Source organism: Triturus cristatus, chromosome 7 (genome assembly GCF_964204655.1).
Source record: "Triturus cristatus chromosome 7, aTriCri1.1, whole genome shotgun sequence".
Classification (NCBI taxonomy): domain Eukaryota; kingdom Metazoa; phylum Chordata; class Amphibia; order Caudata; family Salamandridae; genus Triturus; species Triturus cristatus.
Window position 1 is genome coordinate 1,776,412,397 of NC_140590.1, and position 22,659 is coordinate 1,776,435,055.

The following is a 22,659-nucleotide window of genomic DNA, read 5'->3' on the forward strand; positions in this document are numbered from 1 at the left end:
TCAAGGGCAGAAGGGAGTGGCAGCAAAATGGACCATGGAGGGTAGGAGGGAGGGTACAGGGGCATGGAACTCGGACAATGGAAGACAGGGTGGAGGGGGCAGGGACAGGAGGCAGCCATCTGACCATGCTGGGCAGGCAAGAGGGGTAGAGGCAGCAGAAGCTCAAAGTAATACTCAGAGTAGATAGGAGGGGCAGTTGCAGCTCCATGGAACACGGTGGGCAAAAGGCAGGGAGCAGGGACATGCACACAGACATCAGAGGGCAGCGGGGAGCAAGCTAAGCAAAGAGGCTAAGCAGGAGGGCAGTGACAGGGGAATGGACTCGGGCAATGGAGGGCAGGCGGAGTGGGCAGGGACAACAAGCTAACTGGAGGGCAGTGGCAGCATATCGGGCCACGATGAGCAGGAGGGAGGGGGCAGGTGCATGGACTTGGAATAAAGAGGGCAGAGAGGAGGTGGGTACGGACAGTAAGTTAACCGTTCAGTGCAAGCAAGGAGGGCAGTGGAAGAATAACAGCCAAACAGGGCTGGAATGAGAGGGCAGGGGCATGAACTTGGACAATGGATGGAAAAGAGGCGGGGGGAAGGGGCAGCAAGCTTTGGCTGGGACAGCACAACAGACCATGTCAGGCAAGGCCCTGTGTCAATCCCCCCATGCACTGCTATGGACATCTTACCGTAAGTTTTAAAAAAACTAGAAATTCACTGAAAAAAACAAAGGTTAAAGTGACTTCATAGTTAAGAATTGTAAAACTATCTAATTTCACATTTAAAAAATCAAATAGATTCACTGACAAATAACAAAGGTTAAAGAGATATTATAGTAAGCTGGAAACGTTACATCAAACATACCATTTGAAACTAACAAAACCACTGAAATACAATGGTTACAGTTATCTCAAGAAACTATAACTTGTGCCCTAGACTAACTATAACTTGCGCCCCCGCCATGCCCTCTATTGTAAAGAATAATGGCATTTCAGATGTGATTAAGGATGTTATAAATGCAGTCAATGAGTATTTCATGAGCGATTTAATATGCAAGGCTAAAATCAGGGGGATGGGGACCCCAGGGCCAATTAAGGGTCGGGAAGGGGGGTGCATCGTCCATCCCCTTAATATATATGTCTTGGCCCCAAGGGATGGGGTCCGAAGGCCCGAAGGCCAACCCTATGCTGTGCATGCCAAACGCTGTGTATGGTGTGGGGATGGCAGACTGTTGGGAGCTTGGCCACAGGGCCTGCCAGCAGGCCAAAGACTGTGCACAGCATGTGGTTGACTGCCTGTGGGGAGTTGGAAGCAGGGAATGGATGTGTGCAGCGTGGGGTTGGCTGCCTCCATGTGGCTGCCTGCAGCTAAACCCATGCTGCATGTGACAAGAGGCCTTGCGTAGCAAGGGGTTGGCTGCCTGGGGGTGGGTTGGCTGCCTCCAAGTGGATTAGCCACAGTGTCTGACTGCAGGTCATGCCCTCTTGCTAACTCCCTGCTGTGCACAGCAAAATGCAGTGCGCAGAATGAGGTTGGCTTCCTCTGGGGGGTTTGCCATAGGGCCTGGTTGTAGGCCAAGCCCTGCAACCAATGCGCCACTGCTCATGGCCAAAGGCCATGCATGGCATGGGGTTGTCTTTATCTATGGTAATAAAATATTACTTTATTTATAGAAAACCCATGAAATTAACTGCAAAAAACAAAGGTAAATGTAACCTTATAGCAAGGTGTGGTAAAAAGATCTGTTTCTGTTTTTAAAAAGCCTTAGAAATTCACTAAAAAAACAAAGTTGAAAGTAACATTATAGTTAGGTGAAAGTAGCTCACATTTTGAACTAAAACAAAACACAGAAATTCACCAGTTCGAGAATAAACAGCGCTAACTAAAACTTGCGCCCCCGCCGTGCCTACTTATGACCTCACATATCACTCATGACATATTCTATGACATCACTTATGACATCACTGATGGCATCTCAAATGACATCATTCATAACATTACTGATGACATCATCCAAGCTTCTTTTGCACACATTACTCTAAAAACTAGTATGGCATTAGAACCCTGAAAGTAAGTACAAAATAGCTCATGAAAATATAAAGCATCATTAGTGCCGTCACCGATACAACTGCATTAGGTGCAGCAATCATGTGTTATGTGCAACATTGACCCTATCCCATTCAATTCACTGGTAGCCTAGTTCACATTAACAACCAACCATGGATATATTCGAAACCTTCATTGCACATAGTGTTCAATATATATGCAACTGTTCAGAGAAAGCCAAGTTCCTCAAGATGCTCACCGTCTGTTCTAAAATGAATGCCTTACTGCAAACACCTTTTATCTTTATCAAAGCCCTCACAGTCACAGAGCCTACATTAAAAATATGGTTAATAAGAGTAGAAAAGTGGGTATTGTGAACAGTGTTTACTCTATGGAGAGACTTTGCTCTGTACCACACTGTTTACAGACAGTGACACTCATGAGACATACACCACAGAGTAATAAGAAGCCCATCTTTCTGAAACAAAAGAAGCACATGAATATAGGTTAGTAGCTGGTGCGCAGTCTTTTACGTTATGCAGAAATTGTCATGCTGTGACAATTCTGTCTAATAACTCACAACGTCCTACAATAGTTAGTATCCACTACGTAGAATAGTTGCCATGTTGGAAACTTATTCTGCAGAACTTAAAAAACTTTTGTGGACCATACTCGACACAAGTTGTCGACTGTCATCTGTACACAGAGTCACTCTTCAGTACAAAGATTTGTAACACATTCAATACCTCTACAGACCTATGACGTATTAGAAGCACAGGTGTTTTATAAACTCTCACGCCTATTAGCTGGACACAGGCTGTGTAAAATTAGGTAGAAACGTAATATAGTAGCTACCCGCCACTATATAAACTATAGAAACAAACTAAAATACTTATTGGATTATGTCATTAGTGATGTTATCAATGATGTCATTTGAGATGTCATCAGTGATGTCATAAATGTACTAGAACATGTCATGAGTGATGTAATATGTGAGGACATAAGAAGTGAATGATGGGTGCGCAAGTTAGGGTTAACTCTGCTGACTATAACTGGTGAATTTCTGTGTTGTTTTTAGTACAAAATGTTAATGTTGTCACTGACATATTCACCTAACTATAATGTTACTTTAATCTTAGTTTTTTTCAGTGAATTTCTAAGGCTTTTTAAAAACAGAAACAGATCTTCTTATCATACCTAACTATAACGTTACTTCAACCTTTGTTTTTTGCAGTTAAAAAATAAAATATATATATACATATATATACACACACACGCACACACACTTACTGTCCACTGTCTAGTGCCCCCTTTGTAAATCTGCACCTCAATATCTCTTCTCTGTAACTCCACCCACCCTCCTCAACACAAACATACTTTGCTGCCCTTCTCCTTATTTGTCTCAAATCCTTGTACATCCATTTGAAGTCTACTCAATAATTCCGTGCTCTCCATGCTGCAGTTTCTAGTTCTTTCTTGTTCGGTTCTGATGTCTGGCGCGAAGCCTGGGGTCGACACCAGGAGAGAATGAACTACAAAGCAATATTGTCAAGTGTCGCCTCGATGCCCTGACCATGAAGGCCTGCCTGCTCCTGAAGGCTTTGAACCTTGTACTTTCTTGCAAGATTAGTGCGGAAAAAAAGAGGATGAGCAGAGATCATCCAATAAGGAAACAAGAATGCTCCCAGTAAGTGAACTCTGCTCAGATGTACAGCAAAATGACATGGTGCCCATGTAATTGGAAGCAAAATCCAGACAAAGGGAAAATGTAACCATCCCCTAAATGCCAAGGCTTTAATGGGCATTCCTTGCAAGCAATGGGGAACCATGAAAAACATATGAACGCCAATAGCTGTCCCAAACTCCACTCTCTTTGTACATCTTATTGTACTTCTTCGAAGAATTGATGACATGAGTTATTTTACCTACAAAAGAGGGGTGAAACCCCGAAACCGGTCCTAGGATGCTTGTTTCCAGTCCAGGGAGGACCTGGCTTGGCAGTTCGGGCTGGACTGTTCCCATGAGGCACAGGGTCAAGGCTGATTTGCATATGGCTGGGTCTAAACTGGAATGGCATGGTGAGCAAAAAAACGATGGATTTAGGCCCAGATCTCTGTACTGGGGTGAATGCATGACATTGTTCTGCATTCTGTCCATCAACTGTTGTTTTTGCATGAGTTATTTTAACGGCAAAAGATCTCTATAACCTGGACCTAAACATTGCATGACCGACAACCAATTAGATCCCTGCATGATGCTCCACTCGTGTCCGCTGGCTCACTTTCTTTCATGTGTCACACATAAGTGCATTGCCCTGATATCCCACCATTGATCTGAGGTTTGTGACTTCCCAATATCGATGGCAGAGCCTTGTAGGGCAATATTTGCTTTCTTTAGTGTGTGCATTATTGTGTGGCAGGTATGACTGAATGTTTATTGATGAATTCGTTTTTCATAACAGATCTATGATCAGCAATCACTACTTTGCAATGACAAGTGACAGGAAAGAGTGTGCAGTTTGGTCCTGACATATGACTGCGTGGGAGGATTGGAACGAACACTACAGCCCTTGGGTCTCCATTGGTGGTTGGTTGGCGCTGCCCATGGTCAGGCTCTCCATGGTTCTGGAGTATGGGGCATGCTGGCATTTCTAGGTTTTTCGCATGGACTGTTGGCAGCATGAGTCAGGGTGCGCAGCGGGCCACGTTGGGCATCTCACCTCAACGGAGCTGCTCAGATAGCCTGCGAATAGTCCCAGCCCTTATCTCAGAGACCCTGGCTACGTGTTTCTCGATCAATTCTGATGTTAACACGCAGCACACATGAATGCTGACTGCCATTTACAGATACGGGCCCTTATTTATGAAGAGCGTACGCCGCCATGGCGTCCCTTTTTGAGACGCTGCGGCGGTGTGAAAAATGCAGCTCACAGCACCATATTTACAAAGTGACGCATCTAGGCCGTGTTTGAATTACACTGAAGCACTTAAAAGTATCAAAAAATAGTTAACTATGTTTGGCCTTTAAAGACTCTCGGGATAATCCCCCATACCATCTTTGACCCAGCTCACAAGGTGAGTCAGTAGATGACCCCATCGCACTTTGGATTCAAGGGCCAAGCTGATCCCTGGCGGGACCTGGCTTGGCTGTTCCTATAGGACTTTCCCTCCTCTAGGCGCCTGTGGTAAGTTAGCTCTTTGGTTAATATGTCTGGAGAGTGGCCTCCCAAAATTGATAAGATGGCTCTGAAGACATGGCCTTTATCCATATAGCACCCCTCCCTCTTTTTTCCTCTGATTAGCTATCAGTTACAGTTCTTGCATTATGTGGGTCCAGCGCTAAGAAGCCCCCTTGTTGGGGCAGCTATGCGCTTTATAAATCATATAGCATAATATAGTAACTTTTCAAGTAGCGCCTTGCTGCCCCGCGGGTAAAAACGCGCTAAAAAGCTGATATCTCTTGGCGCATGCGGCCTAGGACGGCTGTAATCCCCCTCTGGGGTGTTTGTGCGCCTGCAGCCGAGCCGGGTAAACATTAACCTCCTGGTACAGAGCAGTAAACCTAGCGCCCGGGCGGGCAGGCCTCTTGGCGCCGCGCCAAGCGCTGTGCTTACACAAGGCCACTAAGTGCAGGTGAAGACGCTCTGTTATCATGGACGCCGTAGCTGCAGGGACTTTGGACATGTTCCCGTGACTTGGAGGAGGACAGGGCCTCTCTGGGGGGTGGCTCTCTCCTGCCCAGCTCCACTCTGACAGGGAAGCAGCAGGAACAACAGGGAAACAAACTCCAGGGTGCGGGAGAAGGGCAGAGAGGGGGAGAAGTGAAGGGAAAGAAACTCCAGGGGGCAGGGAAAGTCCAGAGAAAAGGAGAAGAGGGGAAAGAAAAACTCCAGGGGGCAGGGAAACGGCAGAGAGGAAGGGGAAAGAACTCCAGGGAAAGGCCAGTGAGGAGGAGCAGAGGGGTAGAGGGGGAGAAACTCCAGGGGCAGTGAAAGCGCAGAGAAAAGGAGAAGAGACGAAAACGGAAGAAAAGAGAAGGGATTAAAGAGGGGACATTCTCCAGAGAACTGCAGCAGACCAGAAGACACCGCTGCCCACAGGTGTGTGAACGACATCTCTTCCTGCAGGGGTCCTATTCTCTCTCCTTCTCTTTCTTTGGCTCGTTCTCATCTTCCCTTTTTTTTTCAATCTCGTCTTCTAGTGTCATTCTAACTTTCTTTCTGCTTTTTCTTCTTTGCCTCTTTACACCATCTCTCTGTCCCAGTTCGCTCTCCGCTGTCCACAGGTCTGTGAAGTACATCTCTTTCCGTAGGCTTCGTTCTCGTCTTCTCTCTTCCCTTCTTCTCTTTGTTTTGGCTCTTTCTCATCTTCCTTTTCGTCTTCTAGAGTCATTCTAACCTTCTGTCTGCCTTTCTTCTTTGTCTCTTTACACCTTCTCTCTATCTCAATTCTCTCTCATTCCTTTATGCTCATCTCTGTCTAGTTCTGCCCACCACTTTCTTTTGCTTCACTTCTCCTCACTCCCTCTTTCACTGCCTGTAAACTTTCCCTCTCTCCCATCTCTCCATTCTACCTCACCTTGGACTTCTCCCTTTTCTTTTACTGCTTTACCCCTCCTGTCTCTTTTCCCTTTCTTTCTCACCTTCTTCCTCCCTTTCCTTTGCCTGTCTCCTTCTCACACGCTCAGTGTGGGCTCCTCCGCAACACGGCTGATCGTAGAGACATTGTATTTGTTTACTTTAAGCCATGCTGCTGTGCAGCCAACGCTGCTGTGCAAGATGTCCAAAAAACATTGACAACGCCACTAGATTTCGCATAGTAGAACCCTGTTAGCTTTGCCAGTGCTTGTTAATTTTTGTTTTGTTTACAAATTATTACACCGACAGCACTGTATTAAACGAAACCTAATGAACGTGACCTTTTGTAATGTAAATGATATGCGTGGAAAAAGCAAATTCGCAATATATAAAAAAAAAAAAAACAATCTTCGTGTGAGGTGGATGTCATACTGCAATTTACACATCCCAGTATCCCAAACTGTCAATGTCTTTCTAAATGCCATCTGAATGAATTGTGTTGCAGTAAACACTGACTATTCATGCAGCTAACACAACTGATCCCTGTTTGGCCTCACCCCGACTGGTGTTTGCTTTCATTGCCCAGCTCCCTTCTCCTCATTTTCTCTCTCCTAAATGGTTGGAAAGACGAGCCAGCCGTCTCAGGAGTCAGACCTGTAACTTGGAAGCCAAAGACCGAGCTGGTCAGAAGGCACCCAACCCACTGAGCTATCTTATCTACAGCTTGGCTGGATAAACGAGTACTTGAATGGATGAATAGCTGGATAGATGTATGAGGCTGGGAGGGTGGCTAGATTTAACACAATTCAATATGGGACATTTTGCAACAGGGTCAGTATGCATGAATATATTATTACAAAACCAAACCCATGCTGCAATAATAAAAATACACTTATATGAAACATAGGGGAAAATGTATTAGCCCGTCTAGCCACGAGAACGTCATTTTTTAGGACGTTCCTGTGGCGATAGGGGCTTTGCCTTACTTACAAGGTAGCGTTTAGCCGCTTAAATTGGCTAAACGAAAATAAGGCCCCCTTTCACGCTATGCTCAGCATGAAAGAGGTGGGCAGTGGGTGTTGCAGTGGGGGTTCCACCGCAACACCAATTGATTTTGACTCTGCCTCCTATTTACAAGGGCAGTGTAAATAGGAGGCAGCGCCAGAATTAAGACCAGGGAAAACCTAGTCTTACCCTGGCGCAACGAGGAGAAATGTTTCATTTCTCCTCGTTTTACTGTTTTCATGTGTGCTGCATTGTGCAGCACGCATGACAACAGCAAAAGGCCAATGATTACTTATGTACAGGAAGTTCCCCCTTCCTGCACATAAACAATTAATTTTTTTAAATGCTGGTTTGCAACTTGTGTGTGTGCTGCATTAATGTGCTGCATTAAGCAGCACGCATAGAAGTTACAAACCAGCATTTAAAGTTTGTTTATGAGCAGGAAGGGGGACCTTCCTGCTTGTTTTTGCAGGAAGGGAGACCTTCCTGCACATAAACGAGCTTCCCCTGCACGCAGACACCCTTGCAATATTCTTGTAAATGTGGTGCAGCCTTGCGTTTCTGAAGTGGCGGAGAGAGGCGTTAAGCCAGGACGGCTAACGCCTCTCTCTGCCACTTCCCTTGTGCATATACCCCATAATAGTGCTATCCTCAGGCGGCAACTGGAAAGCAAGCCTGGGCCGGGTTAGCGAAACTCCGCGAAGTGCAAAAAAAACCTCCGCCGCACTACGCGGAGTTCCGCAAGCGGCGGAGTTTCTTTAGATAAATGTCCTTCGCAGTGATTTTCAGTGCCAGGTGCTTGTCCGCACTGTGCAATCATCGCGAACAGCACCATGCACAGCGCAAGCTGGCGCTGCTTCCCTTCTGCCGCTCAAGTAGATTTTTACTCTAGCAGCAGCTTTCTCAATGTGAACGGACTGTTTCTCAACGTGAGCGGTCGCGAGTATATGTGACCACTCGTAATGAGAAATCAGACCGCCGTGTTGAGAAATCTGGCTGGGAGGTTGATTTTCCATGCTCGCGCTCGCCATCTTGATGTTGACGTTCGCGAACGAGGAAAAATGTCACTGGGAGGTGGATTTTCCTCGCTCGCGCTCGCCAACTTGACGTTGATGAATGCGAGTGAGGGAAAAAACTCTACTCCGCTACAAGGAGCGGAGTATTTTCGGAACTCTGCTAGCTCCGCGTAACTCGGAAAGCTCCGCAAACTACACGAGCGGAGTTCACAGCACAGACTTACTGGAAAGCCACTGTCCTCTGTCACTGGCTATCTAAGCCCACATGCCTTGACGCTTGGATGTGCTCGCAGGGCTTGAAAGGCCTGCAAATCTCACCTTTGGTGATCCAAGGCTGAAAAGGTTGTTTAACATGGAAATTACAGGCGGATTTGAGCCCCTTCTTTTATCTCACGCGTTTCCTCGAAAGCAGTTAAACAGCCCATCTGCATCTGCTGAGATCTTTGTGCAACCCACACTTGTGAATCCAGAGTGGGCCAACTCAGGCACTCATTCTTCTGAAGTCGATAAAATGTGTGCATCTGAGTTGTTAATCAATAGTACCAGTGAATCACCATGCTGTTAAGCTGGAAGGCCGTGGCAGAATGCACTTTCTAAAACACATCCTCTTTAGTCCCCTGTAGTTCACATCAGGTAGTTGCAAAACATGACATTAATCCTAGTTATATTATATTGACCAATTGCAGATTTTTACACAATACCAGGACAGGGAGTTCAACAGGGTTGAACTAATCCATTAGGTGAAAGGAGAGTACAGTCAGAAACAGGCCACAGCGAAGCCACTGTACCTGATGTCGAAGTCAACAAGAAGATGCCTCAGCGGGTTCAGCGGCTGCTGTAAAGATCTGTGTGTGTCGCTGGTAGCTTCTGAGTTTTAACTGCAGGTTATATGTAAATATAGTGCTATCCTCAGACAGTAGCAAAAAAGCCCCTGTCCTCTGTCACCACAGTTATCTAAGCCCATATGCCTTGACAACGGGAAGTCCTCCGGGCGCTTGAACGGCCACCCCGGAAATCTGAAGAATTTGCTTTATGGCTTTTGAATCAGTCAGTAAAACGGATTTCACTTAAGTGTTACAAAAATGATAAATGCGTAAAACCACCCAGACCCCGCCCCATAAGAAGCGTTAATGGGCCAGCAGCACAGAGATAATGTTAATGTGCTTTTTTAGGTCTTACCTAGCATTGCAGCACGCATTCGCTGCTCGCTCTGCCAGACATATTGTGGTAGAGGAGATTTCAGAAGGGGATTTGAAGCCCCGCCTATTATTTTCATTGGCTGGCGTCATCGTTTATGCTAAACTGTGACCTCCGATTGAAAAGGAGGCTTCTTTGTTTCCGCCCTGTCTCCTTTTGGTACGGCCCATCCGTACTGGATCGTTTGCTTGACGGCTGTCTTGAGGGTATTTCTTATCTTTAGGAAGCGTGTAGTGCCGGATCATGTTTCCAAAGTCTTGTTTCTTTATTCGTGCAATGGTGACAGCTTGGTCCATGGCAGTACGGTGGAGGTACATGTCTTTTATTCATGTCCTCACACTCGTTTTATATGTTAATTTGAGCGCAGCGTCCACGTGTCTTTTATTCATGTCATCACACTCGTTTGATATGTTAATTTGAGCGCGGCATCCACTTCGAAGACACCGCGCTCGGTTTATTTATATTTTTTAACTTTACCACTGAACGCAGTGCCCGCTTCAAGGACTCCGTGCTCAGTGTTAAAGTTAAAAAAAAAAAACGAGCGCGGTGTCCTTGAAGCGGCGCCGTACTCACCCTGACTCACTAAATATCCAGCAGTAACACACTGCAAAGGTAGCGGCTGTAGCGTGCGCTCCTCCACCTATAGGGCGCCAAACTTAACAAACAGTCCCAGGACAATGGAGACCGTGCCTCATGTAAGCAGTACCTAGAAAACCAAAAGGGGTTCTGGCTCGTATGGCAGCAAGGCCAAACCAATTATAATATAAGAACAAAAAGACAAGCCAATGCTGCGTGTGAATTTGCCTGAAATTTTTCTGGTCCCAGAATCAAACAGGGGCACAGACAACCAATTGTTCCGTTGGATTTAATCCTGTGACAATTTTTTTAGTTCACGTTTAGAAACATTTTGAATTTAACAATACATATACATTACAAAAAACATGGAAAACACTTAACTTGATGATGACATCATTAGAAACAATTAGACACCACTATATTCATTCATACAATCACCCATGAGGACAACATTCATACTACTCATACTACTCGTACAACCAAACTAACGTACAACATAAGACAGAAATCTTCATTCAATAAATCTTTACAAAAAGGCCATCAAATCACTACTGTGCATAATAATGAGGCTTAACGCTGTTTTTTCGCAAGATTGGCCGTAGAAAAAAACAGGGTCTACGCGTTTCGAATCCCTTTGTTGAGGGGATTCTCGTCAGGACCAACACTTGACTTAAACTAAGGAACGGGGAACTCTGCCCAACCGGGTGTGTGGAACGGTGTCGGGTTGACTGAAGGAATTTCTTTCTGAAATCAGGACAACCACGAGGTTTTCCGAGTGTTAATGGATACTAAGGAATATCTCCAAAGGAGGGGGAGGAGGATTTAATCCACTGCTCGATCGTCTACTGTCCGCGGCAGGAACTAGCGCGGCGTGAACTCAGTCGGCCGTTTTGGAGATATTGTCATGCTTGGAGTATCTCCCGTCCTCCATCGGATGGTGTTAAAACTCCGAGTGCTTCTACCTTGCTTTCGACTCCGGAGTACTTCAGAAACTGTTTCAGGACAACCACGAGGTTTTCCGAGTGTAAATGGATACTAAGGAATATCTCCAAAGGAGGGGGAGGAGGATTTAATCCACTGCTCGATCGTCTACTGTCCGCGGCAGGAACTAGCGCGGCGTGAACTCAATCGGCCGTTTTGGAGATATTGTCATGCTTGGAGTATCTCCCGTCCTCCATCGGATGGTGTTAAAACTCCGAGTGCTTCTACCTTGCTTTCGACTCCGGAGTACTTCAGAAACAGTTTCAGGACAACCACGAGGTTTTCCGAGTGTAAATGGATACTAAGGAATATCTCCAAAGGAGGGGGAGGAGGATTTAATCCACTGCTCGATCGTCTACTGTCCGCGGCAGGAACTAGCGCGGCGTGAACTCAGTCGGCCGTTTTGGAGATATTGTCATGCTTGGAGTATCTCCCGTCCTCCATCGGATGGTGTTAAAACTCCGAGTGCTTCTACCTTGCTTTCGACTCCGGAGTACTTCAGAAACAGTTTCAGGACAACCACGAGGTTTTCCGAGTGTAAATGGATACTAAGGAATATCTCCAAAGGAGGGGGAGGAGGATTTAATCCACTGCTCGATCGTCTACTGTCCGCGGCAGGAACTAGCGCGGCGTGAACTCAGTCGGCCGTTTTGGAGATATTGTCATGCTTGGAGTATCTCCCGTCCTCCATCGGATGGTGTTAAAACTCCGAGTGCTTCTACCTTGCTTTCGACTCCGGAGTACTTCAGAAACTGTTTCAGGACAACCACGAGGTTTTCCGAGTGTAAATGGATACTAAGGAATATCTCCAAAGGAGGGGGAGGAGGATTTAATCCACTGCTCGATCGTCTACTGTCCGCGGCAGGAACTAGCGCGGCGTGAACTCAGTCGGCCGTTTTGGAGATATTGTCATGCTTGGAGTATCTCCCGTCCTCCATCGGATGGTGTTAAAACTCCGAGTGCTTCTACCTTGCTTTCGACTCCGGAGTACTTCAGAAACTGTTTCAGGACAACCACGAGGTTTTCCGAGTGTAAATGGATACTAAGGAATATCTCCAAAGGAGGGGGAGGAGGATTTAATCCACTGCTCGATCGTCTACTGTCCGCGGCAGGAACTAGCGCGGCGTGAACTCAGTCGGCCGTTTTGGAGATATTGTCATGCTTGGAGTATCTCCCGTCCTCCATCGGATGGTGTTAAAACTCCGAGTGCTTCTACCTTGCTTTCGACTCCGGAGTACTTCAGAAACTGTTTCAGGACAACCACGAGGTTTTCCGAGTGTAAATGGATACTAAGGAATATCTCCAAAGGAGGGGGAGGAGGATTTAATCCACTGCTCGATCGTCTACTGTCCGCGGCAGGAACTAGCGCGGCGTGAACTCAGTCGGCCGTTTTGGAGATATTGTCATGCTTGGAGTATCTCCCGTCCTCCATCGGATGGTGTTAAAACTCCGAGTGCTTCTACCTTGCTTTCGACTCCGGAGTACTTCAGAAACTGTTTCAGGACAACCACGAGGTTTTCCGAGTGTAAATGGATACTAAGGAATATCTCCAAAGGAGGGGGAGGAGGATTTAATCCACTGCTCGATCGTCTACTGTCCGCGGCAGGAACTAGCGCGGCGTGAACTCAGTCGGCCGTTTTGGAGATATTGTCATGCTTGGAGTATCTCCCGTCCTCCATCGGATGGTGTTAAAACTCCGAGTGCTTCTACCTTGCTTTCGACGAGTCGAAAGCAAGGTAGAAGCACTCGGAGTTTTAACACCATCCGATGGAGGACGGGAGATACTCCAAGCATGACAATATCTCCAAAACGGCCGACTGAGTTCACGCCGCGCTAGTTCCTGCCGCGGACAGTAGACGATCGAGCAGTGGATTAAATCCTCCTCCCCCTCCTTTGGAGATATTCCTTAGTATCCATTTACACTCGGAAAACCTCGTGGTTGTCCTGAAACAGTTTCTGAAGTACTCCGGAGTCGAAAGCAAGGTAGAAGCACTCGGAGTTTTAACACCATCCGATGGAGGACGGGAGATACTCCAAGCATGACAATATCTCCAAAACGGCCGACTGAGTTCACGCCGCGCTAGTTCCTGCCGCGGACAGTAGACGATCGAGCAGTGGATTAAATCCTCCTCCCCCTCCTTTGGAGATATTCCTTAGTATCCATTTACACTCGGAAAACCTCGTGGTTGTCCTGATTTCAGAAAGAAATTCCTTCAGTCAACCCGACACCGTTCCACACACCCGGTTGGGCAGAGTTCCCCGTTCCTTAGTTTAAGTCAAGTGTTGGTCCTGACGAGAATCCCCTCAACAAAGGGATTCGAAACGCGTAGACCCTGGTTTTTTCTACGGCCAATCTTGCGAAAAAACAGCGTTATGCCTCATTATTATGCACAGTAGTGATTTGATGGCCTTTTTGTAAAGATTTATTGAATGAAGATTTCTGTCTTATGTTGTACGTTAGTTTGGTTGTACGAGTAGTATGAGTAGTATGAATGTTGTCCTCATGGGTGATTGTATGAATGAATATAGTGGTGTCTAATTGTTTCTAATGATGTCATCATCAAGTTAAGTGTTTTCCATGTTTTTTGTAATGTATATGTATTGTTAAATTCAAAATGTTTCTAAACGTGAACTAAAAAATTTGTCACAGGATTAAATCCAACGGAACAATTGGTTGTCTGTGCCCCTGTTTGATTCTGGGAGCAGAAAAAATTCAGGCAAATTCACATGCAGCATTGGCTTGTCTTTTTGTTCTTATATCATGTAAGCAGTATCATGGCTAATTCACTTTCTTCCCTGCATTGCGATCCAATCTACCCAAAGAGATTCCTCGGTGTTTCAAGTTTAGGTTTATTTGCATGATGAACAAAAACATTGAAATTGGGTATTGAAAAACAAAAACGTAACCAAATTACACCAAATAGTGGAGAGAAACAGGCAATTAAAAATAAAATCATCACAGTGAGCTAAATTACACTAACTACTAATATGGCATATGCTGGCATAAGTTACGGAAACAGTAAAACAAAAGTAAAGTTGATCAGTGATTAGTATGGTCCAAATCTAACCGAAGGCAATGTGCTGAAGTGCACTCCCTCTGCTTATGGCGGTGATTAACAGGGGGATGTGCGCCACCTAGCGGCTGCAAGTCCTGGCACCATACGTTCTGAAATCGTCACTGCGGGGTGGCGCTAAAACTAACGTGCATGTCTTTTTCTTTCATTAATTGCACGGTGAGTTGCTATAGTGCGGTGCATTTGCCATTCGTGCTGATATCCTGACAATAACTTGTGCAAAATTTGTCGGAGATGGCTTATGTACGAGCTCTGTACTTCCTAAAGATTTCATTGTGGGCTGTTTGAGTGTCTTCACTTTTAAAAGGAATTTTACAAAACGCCATGGTTTGCGGTGTCGGACCTTTTATGTAGAACAAAATTGTTTGGCAAGCGGATCTGATTCCATTTGCGTTAAAGATGTATTGGGCTAGCTTTTAGGCAAAGGCCATAAAACTTGGCAGGAAATCTTCCTAAGGATATTGACACAGGTGCCATTTTGTGAGCTTGTGTTATTGTAGAAACCCCGAATCTGGCTTGGAGCACTTCTGTTTTTATATACTTTCTTGTAACCTAATTCATGTAGGTTTGTGCAATTAGGGTCTTATAAGAGGTGATGGTCATCCAGGTGTTGCAGGGTCCTTGACCCCGGAGCTGGACAATAGAACCCAGCCTCTCGGGCAAATGCCAGTACAAGGCAGCATAGGATATGGAAGCGCATTTTAGTGCCCCATTAGCCTCTGCTGGTGTAACTCCTTTGACCTTAGGGTTTTCTTTGAATAGTACACAAAATCACGACCTGTCTCCAGTCCATGGCTAAAGGTGTACAATACAGGGAATGTTGCTCAAGAACGTTACTTTTTGATAGCGCCTGGTTGACACGTCATGTCAGACAATCACTTACTCCTGTATAACATATAAGACCTATCATGACGGGCTTTGCTGGCTCAGCGCAGAGCCCAGCGCTTGGTTTTCTACATGCAGTGCTGCTCTTCTCCTCGCTCTACGTCCTTGCGTCTCACACTACTGTTCTCCTCACTCTCCGTCCTTGTGACTCACTCTCCTTCCTTGTGCCTCACTCTGCTCTTCGCCTCACTATCCTTCCTGGTGCCTCACGCTGCTCTTCTCCTCACTCTCCTTCCTTCTGTCTCAAGTTGATCTTCTACTTACTCTCCATCCTTATGCCTCATGCTGCTCTTCTCACTCCTTTCCTTTTGCCTCATGCTGCTCTTCTCCTGACTTTCCTTCTTTGTGACTCACGCTGCTCTTCTCCTCCTCATTCTCCTTCCTTCTGCCTTACATTGCTTTTCTCCTCACTCTCCGTCCTTGTGCCTCATGTTGCTCTTCTCCTCACTCTCCGTCCTTGTGCCTCATGCTGCTCTTCTCCTCCCTCTCCGTCCTTGTGTCTCACACTGCTGTTCACCTCACTCTCCATCCTTCTACCTCACTCTGCTCTTCTCCTCACTCTCCTTCCTTGTGCCTCACTCTGCTCTTCGCCTCACTATCCTTCCTGGTGCCTCACGCTGCTCTTCTCCTCACTCTCCTTCCTTCTGTCTCAAGTTGATCTTCTACTTACTCTCCATCCTTATGCCTCATGCTGCTCTTCTCACTCCTTTCCTTTTACCTCATGCTGCTCTTCTCCTGACTTTCCTTCTTTGTGACTCACGCTGCTCTTCTCCTCCTCATACTCCTTCCTTCTGCCTCACATTGCTTTTCTCCTCACTCTCTGTCCTTGTGCCTCATGCTGCTCTTCTCCTCCCTCTCCGTCCTTGTGTCTCACATTGCTGTTCACCTCACTCTCCATCCTTCTACCTCACTCTGCTCTTCTCCTCACTCTCCTTCCTTCTGCCTCACGCTGCTCTTCTCCTCCCTTTTGCCTCACGCTGCTCTTCTCCTCACTCTCCGTCCTTGTGCCTCATGCTGCTCTTCTCCTCACTTTCCGTCCTTCTGCCCCACGCTGCTCTTCTCCAGTGGCGGCTGATGAAATTTGAAAGTGGTGAGACGTAAAATTGTTGGCGTACTGCACTGCGGCGTGCGCGCGTGAACAACCTACGGGGGTCTCGGGGGGGATTCAAAATTTTGAAAGAAGAGTGGATAAATTGAGCATTTGCAAGCACATTTAAGGAAGCAGGAAGATTAATAATGCAATACACCCAGCAATACCCCAGGCTCCTCCTTATGAACCCTATTACCCTCCCATCTCTCTCCATTGCTTCTCTCCACCACTCTCAAGGACCATAAGAGCAGCAGCACTTTAATCAGGTCCTCTGGAATTATGCAACAGGAAGTACCAAATTATGCAGCTGGGTTGACTACATTTTACAGTGTAATGCAGGGTATTATTATTTCAATATTATGTCATTTTGTGCACATGTTATCACTATGCGAAGGGCCTGCCACTGTGCAGCCACATATTACTGCATTTTTAGTAACATTTGGTCATTTTTCTGATAGTTTTTGTTAAAATCTTCACCTTAGGCTGTAGATGATGGATTATATAGCTGAGGTATCAAATCTATAATTATGCCTAAAACGCAGCAGCATCGAATAAATCCTCTGGCCCTGGCTATAACACTGGTACCCCAAAGTGATGTTGCACTACGTGACTGCCGTGTCGTGAGATACTGATGTGTGTGATATTAGTGTGAGTGTGTTTGTGTGAGGAGGGCTGGTGTCTGTGTTTCCGATTATGTGTCTTGCTTGTGTCTGTGTCACAATCTGTGTGATTCAATTAGGGTCACTGGAATTGTGTGCCATAGGAGGACCACATTATGCAGCAAGAAATGACAAATTGTGCCTCATAATGCAGCACATTCTGTTGTAGTATTATATCCACATTCTAATACATATTTGACCATGCATTCATAATTCTGATCAGTATCCCTCCACCCCTTCCCTTTGTTGCATCCAAATCCAACTCTAAAAGGAAACAGCTTCCCAGCTCCCTCCGTGCTGTCCTAAACTATATCCCATATCCGCAACTACCTTCTGCCGCTGCAACTAACTATGTAATTCAAGCAATTTGAGTGTACCCTTAAAAATGCCTTGTACTCAAACTGTCCTCTACGCACACGCTTCTTCTGCGTTACATCAACAGATCCACATGTTCCTCATTAGCAGCGACGACCCCCTATTTCAGAACTCAAGAGCCCACAGTACACGCTCAAACTCCACTCAATCTGAAATCCAGGCACACACGTTTGTAACGTGGAACGCAAAGTGATGTTGTGTATTTAGACAAAATGATATACCCCCTAGGGAACTGAAGAGCTACAGTTTTAAATTGGTCTTCATAGCTGTCCAGTGGCCCCATGTCATGTGTGGCTCATTCAGTCATTTCTGGCTGTTCTGAAAACAGAAAACTGCATGCTGGGACTTGTGGTCCACTTTTAACATGATAGGGATTGGTCCAAAAAAGCAATTCGAAACAATCAAAATGTTATTAGCTAAAAAGAACTTGCACTGTCTCAAAGTGTCGCACATGACATAGGGCCACTTGTCAGCCAGTCCTGTTGTGTTGCACCTTTCACGTCTGTGATCATTTATGTGTTTGCTGCTCGAGCAGAAATACTACAGTGAGCTTACAAACAACCACCGTGGCTAGCGATTGGCCAATTGGCACGAGAAACACCTTTTTTATCCAACAGCCCTTGGAATTCTGGGTTTTGCAGTTGTATTTTTCCCATTATAAAGTATAGCCATAAAGTCATAGCATGAAAAATACTATTTGTTAAGAAGTAGACGCTGGCTAATGGTGCCAACCGTCATGGCATGAGTCCACTTGGCAGCGGTGAACAGCAAACCAGGGATTAGACGAGAGGTCCCAGCCAGTCACCCTTTGGGTTTGCACCTAGGCGAGGGGATGCAGGTAACCAGCACAGTGAACTATAAAAGTACCAATTTACTATAGCATCACATAGGCTTTCTGAACACAAGGACACACTTCCCACAGAAAAGCGAAAGCCATTTACAGGGGGTACATTTTACATCAGGTACATTTTGTGTGAATGTGCAGAGGTGAAATTTTCCTCGCCCCCTGTTTGGTAGTATAAATGGTCTTACCTGAGGAAGATGTCCTTCACCTGGCCCCTGCAGGCATCCTCGTGAGGCAGCAGTGGACGGCTGAACTCCACTACCACCGGCAGATAAGAGGGGGAGTTTCATGAGGGCAGACTCCTCTGAGCTCTCAAAGTTCGCTTTGTCTCAGCCTGTGTGACCGTGACTACTCCTGCGGGGGTGGCTTGTCGTAGTGCACTGTTTCAGGGTGGTGTCCCTTCATGACCCCTCTCCTCCTCATTTGTGCCAGTCACCCTTGGATTTCCTTCCCCCTGTCCGAGTTACCTACCGCAACTGACGCAATGGAGTGTACGGGGTTTAAGCGCGCAAGTCCGGTTCGGTTGTTACAAGTAAAGAATCGCGGGAGATGTTTTTTCAGATCACATGCTGATACTGCCAAATCAGAAGACTGGATTCTTGTTTACCCGGCTAGTCGGCTGTATCCTGGCATTTGGCAGGGCACGGGGCGACTGTGTCGAAAACACGTCACCGCCCTAGCAGGATGCTATCTTTAGACATGCTGCACTACACTAGGCATGCGCAGCATGTCTAATGCCTTGTCAATGTGAGACAGGGGCTGAAATGAAGAGCGCTCCTCTCTCACATGCGCAGTCAGACCATCTTCTGGACTCCTCCTGCTTTTGCCTGAGCTGTGCGTTGACATGCGCACTTTCACCTGTGTGAAGCACAGGCCGGAAATGTAAACCGACGAATTGTGAAAGCTGTCAATTCGCCTGCTTACATTCCTGTTGACCGAACAGAGTTTCTTTTTTGTGTTGATGCTTAGTGGGGCGCCGCTCCGGCGCCCCTATAGACCAGCCACCACTCCTTTAGTTGTGCCTCATTCTGCTTTTCTCACTCTCTGTCCTTGTGCCTCATGCTGCTCTTCTCACACTCTCCTTTCTTATGTTGCATGCTGCGATTATCCTCACTCTGTCCTTTTGCCTAGTGCTGCTCTTCTCCTCACTATGTCCTTGTGCCTTACGCTTCTCTCCTCCTCACTCTCTGGCCTAGTGCCTCACACTGCTCTTCTCCTCACTCTCCTTCCTTGTGTCTCATGCTGCTCTTCTCCTCACTCTCCATCCTTGTGCCTCACGCTGTTCTCCTCCTTACTCTCCATCCTTGTGCCTCACACTGCTCTTCTCCCCACTCTCCGTCCTTGTGCCTCACGCTGTTCTTCTCCTCAGTCTTCCTTCAGCCTCACGCTTCTGTTCTCCTCACTCTCCTTTTCTTTTGCCTCATGCTGCTCTTCTCATTCCTTGTGCCTCATGCTGCTCTCCTCCTCACTCTCCTTCCTTGTGCTTCACGCTTCTCTTTTCCTCACCCTCCTTCCTTGTGTCTCATGCTGCTCTTCTCCTTACTCTCCATCCTTGTACCTCACACTGCTCTTCTCCCCACTCTCCGCCCATGTGCCTCACGCTGTTCTTCTCCTCAGTCTTCCTTCAGCCTCACGCTTCTGTTCTCCTCACCCTCCTTTTCTTTTGCTTCACGCTGCTCTTCTCACTCTCCGTCCTTGTGCCTCATGCTGCTCTTCTCATTCCTTGTGCCTCATGCTGCTCTCCTCCTCACTCTCCTTCCTTGTGATTCACGCTTCTCTTCTCCTCACTCTCCGTCCTTGTGCCTCATGCTGCTCTTCTCCTCACTCTCCATCCTTGTGCCTCACGCTGTTCTCCTCCTTACTCTCCATCCTTGTGCCTCACGCTGCTCTTCTCCCCACTCTCCATCCTTGTGCCTCACGCTGTTCTTCTCCTCACTCTTCCTTCAGCCTCACGCTTCTGTTCTCCTCACCCTCCTTTTCTTTTGCTTCACGCTGCTCTTCTCACTCTCCGTCCTTGTGCCTCATGCTGCTCTTCTCATTCCTTGTGCCTCATGCTGCTCTCCTCCTCACTCTCCTTCCTTGTGCTTCACGCTTCTCTTCTCCTCACTCTCCGTCCTTGTGCCTCATGCTGCTCTTCACCTCCTCAATATCCTTCCTGATGCTTCTTGGTGCTCCACAAATAACAATTATAATCCAACTCAAAATATTCCACAACACACCACATACATACACTCCATAACACATGGGTACAAAACATTGCCATTTACAACGCCAAAAGCTCAAAATCAAACAAATGCGAGACCTATTCCATTTCCAATGTTTGTTCTTGTAGGATACCAGATACCAGGTAGGATTTACCTTGTATATACCAAAGCTTTGTCAGGAAGGGTATTTGTATCCAATAAAAAATGGTTTCCTTTGAGATATGCAGGCAAAAGTATCACACCAAATAGTACTTTGCAAGATGTTAATATAAAAACAAGTTTTATAAGTAATGTTATCGAAAAAAAGTGTTTTTGTTAAAGTGATTTCAATTAGTTGTGTGAACATGCAAAAACAAAGACAGCTTGTAACAACAACAGCTGTCTGCGAACGTGTTATTACTTGTAGAAGACCTGGTGTTTATTCACGTTTTTTCACTTGTAGAAGCCGGGGTGTTTATTCATGTTTTCACTTGTAGAAGCCTGGGCGTCTATTCACATTTTTACTTGTAGAAGACCAGGTATTTATTCACATTTTCACTTGTAGAAGACCAGGTGTTTATTCAGGTTTTCACTTGTTGAAGCCTGGGTGTTTATTCACATTTTTACTTGTAGAAGACCAGGTGTTTATTCACATTTTCACTTTTAGAAGACCAGGTGTTTATTCATGTTTTCACTGGTAGACGACCGGGTGTTTATTCACGTTTTCACCGATAGAAGACCGGGTGTTTATTCACGTTTTCACTCGTAGAACACTGCTGTTTATTCACGTTTTCACTAGTAGAAGCCCCCGCCGGTGGAGTCTGTGGTTTGCGGCCGGGGCATTTACTGATCGGAGAGGAGCTAAGATGCCAAGAGCAGTAACTCTGAAGCATTTCGAGTGCCTGCAGAGGCAGCTCGGAGTCTGCTGCACCAGTCAGGCACAAATCTCATCAGCTAAAAGTTTTTTTTTGGTGCAAGGGAAATCAGGAGCCCACTGGACCCGTCCAAAAAAGTTACAGATCTTTGGTAATGCCTCCACGGGCAGCACAATCTGCAAGAGAAACCTAATGTTCCGTTCTTCCTGAATGAGTGCCCTTAGTTTGTTAATATGTACATGTGCAGAACAACGGATGGAGGAGGGGGGACAGAATCGACTGCGGGAGGAGTGAAGGAGACATACTGCTGAGACATGCACGCTATAAAAGTGCATGTCCAGCATTAAAAAACACAGTACCCGGAGGAGTCTATGCACAGTGGAAGGACACTGGCCAGAGGAAGCAGTACTCAAACCAAGCTCCACGGCAGGGACATATGGCGAAGCTTTCGGAGGAAGTCAAAGCAAGGAGGAGGATCTGACCAATGAGAGCCACGAAAACTAGAGAGACGTGGTAGCCAACAAATGGTAAGTAAAGGTAACTAATAGGTCTTTTTAAAGATTTTTTTCTCATTTACAAGAGATTTTACAAGCACGGCACAAGCCATGTGCAGGAGAAACTTAAAAAAGGCAGTAAAAGGTGGGGTGGAGGAAGTGCCTGTTGCCAACTCCATGCCATGCACAGTCGAAAGCTGTGCACGGCATGGGGTTTGGCTACCTGCAGTGTTTGGACGCAGTGCCTGGCCACAGGCCTCTATAACACGTGCCCTCGCCATGCACTGTTAATGACCTCCCTTATTACATCAATCATGACATGTTCTATGACATCACTGATAACATCACTGCAGCATCTAAAATGACATAATTGATGACAACTGTGCATGGCAAAGGCGAAAATATTGTTACTTTACTGCACAAGCTACAATTACTTGAGATAACAATAACTGGTAAATGTCAGTGTTATATAAGTTTAAAATTGTATGTTTTAGCTGACATTTCACCTATCTATAGCGTCCCTTTTACCTTAGGTTTTCTCATTGAATTTCTAAGATTTTTTTGAAATGTGAAGTAAGTACACACAAACGTACGCAGGTGTGTGGGGGTGTGTGTGTGTACACATATATTTATATGAAAACAATACCCTTGCAGGCTTAGAGTGGCACATAAATTATGCAAAATCAAAGCAGAGAAATATGGGTAATTCCCAAGGTTAGGTGAAAAGCAACCCCTATATAGAGCACCCTACTATACTAGCGACACTCTAAAATCTGCTCACGGTAAATGTGTTTT

The 22,659-nt window shown here is 46.1% G+C and overlaps 1 protein-coding gene across 1 annotated transcript in view; it reads left to right on the forward strand.

Moving 5' to 3' along the window:
* Window positions 1–5,591: 5,591 nt before the first annotated feature.
* LOC146813076 (uncharacterized) overlaps window positions 5,592–22,659 on the forward strand; it is a 63,801-nt gene continuing 46,733 nt past the window's right edge. The window contains exon 1 of the mRNA XM_085620066.1: window positions 5,592–6,133. The gene's annotated coding sequence lies outside the window, so the exon portion shown is untranslated. The remainder of the gene's footprint in view (window positions 6,134–22,659) is intronic.